Raw genomic sequence first — 4,065 nt, 5'->3', positions numbered from 1 at the left:
CACAGAGGCTGTCCACAGCATGACACATGAAATAGTTTTCAATGAGTTTTGAGAATTAATGTTTAGAATTCGGTTCACCGGGATGTGATAAGAGGAGTGTTTATTATTATTATTTATTATTATTGTTTACTAAGTGTGTTGTTTGGTTTCAATGAACTTTGTCATCTTATTTCATGCTAAACGGCATTCGGAATTCAGTTGTACCTGTCCCAAGCCTTAGCGAGATGATAAGAAAGAACAAATCCCCAAATGACCAAGATTTGTCGGTTAACGCTCCTTTCTGTCATATTCCAGGTATATGGAGACTGTCTATATATTGTCTGGGCCAGACAATCCAATGATCAACATCATGGACATCAATCTAAGCAACTGAGATTTGACGACGTGGGTCAACCAAGACAGCGAGCCTGAGCACCCGACCTGTTACCTCTTATAACAAGCATAGGTTGCCGAAGACAAGTGTGTAAATTATGGAGTGAGTGAGTGAGTTTAGTTTTACGCTGTACTAAGCAATATTGCAGCTATATGGAATCTGGAAATAATCGAGTCTCGACCAGATAGTCCAGTGATCGATAGCGTGAGCATCGATCTGCGCAACTGGGAACCAAGCGATCCAAGCGATACTGAACTAAGCAACTGCAATACTTCTGTCAAACTTAGCCTCATGTCTAACTTAACTGAAATTGGGTTATCGATTATCAGTTTGAGTTAAAACTTTAGTTTGAAAGCACGTACAGTCGATTAATTAGATGGCAGAAAGAGTACACACAAACAGTCAAATTTAAACGGACGCAATAAAGCGCAGTCTATGTAAAGAACACCCCCACACTCCCCTCATACCCCTCCCCATCAACTCCCCAGCACATACTGGACCCGTGAAGGTCTACCCGGGGTAGAACAGGCCTTCGGCAACCCATGCTTTCAATAAAACGCGACTCTGCTTGTCGTCAGAGACGACAAACGGGATCGGGTGGTCAGGCTCGTTGACTTGTCTGGCACATGTCATCGGTTCCCAATTGCGCAGAACGATGCTCATGTTGTTGATCACTGGATTGTGTGGTCCACATTCGATTATTTACAGAGCGCCGCCATATAGCTGGAACATTGCTGAGCGCGACGTAAAATTCACTCACTCACTCACTCACCCCAGCACATATTGGTCTGCGAAAAATCCCACATTGCTGAATGTGTTTCATCAAGGGGATTTCATCAAGGGGATTAACACTTATGAGAACTGTTGGGAAGCCGTCGATTCTACAAAGGTCATCGTGGACCAACCACTCAAAGTCATTCAAAATGTTAGAATCTGAAAGTGATAGATCAAGATTAGAGTATGGTCCAGCGAAGGGATGTAAAGAACTGTTCCTTTACATATGCAGTAGGCATACCTCCACTGACGGATGTTATCATAATCCTACTCTAATACCTTCTATTTTCGCCAGATCTTTGTTTATTCTCAGTTGTTTCTCATTGTTCTTGGGGTAGTTTTCTCGTTACATTGAAAAGTTTCCGTTGAAACGTCTGCTAAATATTCATTTATAATACATGAAAGATGAAACCACTTAAGGATTTGAAAAGTATTTTGGGCTCCAGTTACATTTTCCAATTAAACCTTAGACCATTCATTAGGAAATGTTTTATTTGAGTGGCATTCTAGAAGGCGGTGGTATGGAAATAACAAAAACAATCAGCCCCTGTACATGTGTCCTGTTGAGAGTAAACTCTTGTCACCTTACTTTCCAATTTTCGATTCCGAAATCCATTTGTAAATGACGCGTTTCAGTGGCTGTCTAGGGTGCAGTGATATAGAGATGACAACATTAAGATCAACCCCTGTAAATATTGTGTACATGTGTCCTGTTGAGAGTAAACTCTTGTCACGTGACTCTCGTAAGACAGAAACATTTTGTCGAATGGATTGTATCTGTTCATCTGATGCAAACTGGTATCCTTGAAAGATCCCACTGTGATCAAAATGACTGAAAGAAGTCACACTTATTTTCTCAACAGGTTTATAAATTCTTGCCTTTTGTGTGGATGTATATTTGGAGAAAAGGGTTGATGACATGCCGTGCCTGTGACTGCTCCATGTGTTTAATCCTTATTCGGTGGCATATTGGCAGATGGCAACACAGGGAGCTCTGATTCCAGAATGGTCTGTCCAGGAGATTACATTGTACACTGTAGTTCTGATGATGAAGTGGAAGTGATTTACACAGTGTTCTTGGTCATTGGTTTGTATATCTTCACATTGCTACAAGAGAAAGTAATGGACATTTCCGTGGGCATTAGACGTCGTCCTCGGACAGATGCAATGATTTTGAAAATGAATTCATGCAGAATTTTTTAAATAAAGTCATCACTTTCAAACTATGACATAAGCTACAAAATGGCATAAAAAGCACGAGGAATTCTCCACAACGTGATTCAAAATCAAAATATATCAGCGGTGTTACATTTAGTCTTAATACTCAGCGGGGTTACATTTTGTCTGAATATATCAGAGGTTTTACATTTTGTCTTAACAGTTCAGATGTGTTAAATGTTATCTTAACAGTTCAGAGGAGTTACATTTTGTCTTAACATGTCAGAGGTGTTATACTCAGTCTTAAAATATCAGAGGTGTTATATTTAGTCTTAAAATATCAGAGGTGTTTACATTTAGTCTTAACATATCAGAGATTTTACATTTAGTGTTAAAATATCACAGGTGTTACGTTTAGTCTGAACACATCAGCGGGGTTAGTAAATGTAATAACGTACCAGAGGTGTTACATTTAGTCTAAACATCGAGTACATCCTGCGTGGTGTAATGTTATTCGAGACAAAGGAGTACTACAACGAAGTACCGAATACGTTGCCATTGGCACTGGGGTACATTGAAAATAATAGAGGAGTGTTGAGCCAATCAGAAAATGCCCTTTAGGTACCCGTTGCGAGGTAAGATATGACTTGATATATCAGTGGTGTTAAGGTAGTCTTAACATATCAACGGTGTTAAATGTAGTCTTAACATATCAACGGTGTTAAATGTAGTCTTAACATATCAGCGGTGTTAAATGTAGTCTTAACATATCAACGGTGTTAAATGTAGTCTTAACATATCAACGGTGTTAAATGTAGTCTTAACATATCAGCGGTGTTAAATGTAGTCTTAACATATCAACGGTGTTAAATGTAGTCTTAACATATCAACGGTGTTAAATGTAGTCTTAACATATCAGCGGTGTTAAATGTAGTCTTAACATATCAACGGTGTTAAATGTAGTCTTAACATATCAACGGTGTTAAATGTAGTCTTAACATATCAGCGGTGTTAAATTTAGTATTAATCTATCAGCGATGTTATATTTAATCTTCGCCGTTTTCGGCTCATGCTGACTCCGGATTTCATATAAAAACCACAGTCTGCAATGTGCCAGCTATACGATGGCGGCTCTTTTAAATATGCAAGTAATTAATAGCATAAGGATCGATCTCCACGGATCTCCACGGGTTTGCAATTTGGACAATCTGGTCATTAATTAAATGAACAATATATTCCCCATGGACTTATGATGAAAGATTAAATATACATGAAAGTCGTGGTGTTACATGCCCTCTCAGGGGAACAATAGGTTTTCAGTACTTTGAACCCCTTTAGGCTTAACTTACACAGTTACTAACTCTATCCGCCAATTATAAAATATCCCTGGTTTATTTACAAGACATATTATTGAATCTTTTACTCACAAATACTTTATGTGAAACGATGCAACTAATACATAATAATTGTGTGTTCAGCTCTCTATATGGGGGCCTATTTCCTAGTCTGCAAGGTCTGGTTCCACCACTTGAGGATCGCAGTAGTGACATGGTAAGGCGTCTTCCTACCTAAGACTCGGGTGATCCACCTTGGTTCTGATCCTGGGGCGAGCACATCTGCATAATATCCTTGAACAATACTCAGATCAACATTGCCTCAATTCACCCTGAAAACACTTGAGGATGTGCTGAAAAAGCGAGTGTTTCGTTCATTGCGCAGCATGGCTTTCAGTTCCCTAGGGAGCTGAAAAGGTCTTGGAA

The sequence above is a fragment of the Haliotis asinina genome, chromosome 13 (genome assembly GCF_037392515.1).
Source record: "Haliotis asinina isolate JCU_RB_2024 chromosome 13, JCU_Hal_asi_v2, whole genome shotgun sequence".
In the NCBI taxonomy this organism is placed as follows: domain Eukaryota; kingdom Metazoa; phylum Mollusca; class Gastropoda; order Lepetellida; family Haliotidae; genus Haliotis; species Haliotis asinina.
This window is presented reverse-complemented; position numbering follows the sequence as displayed.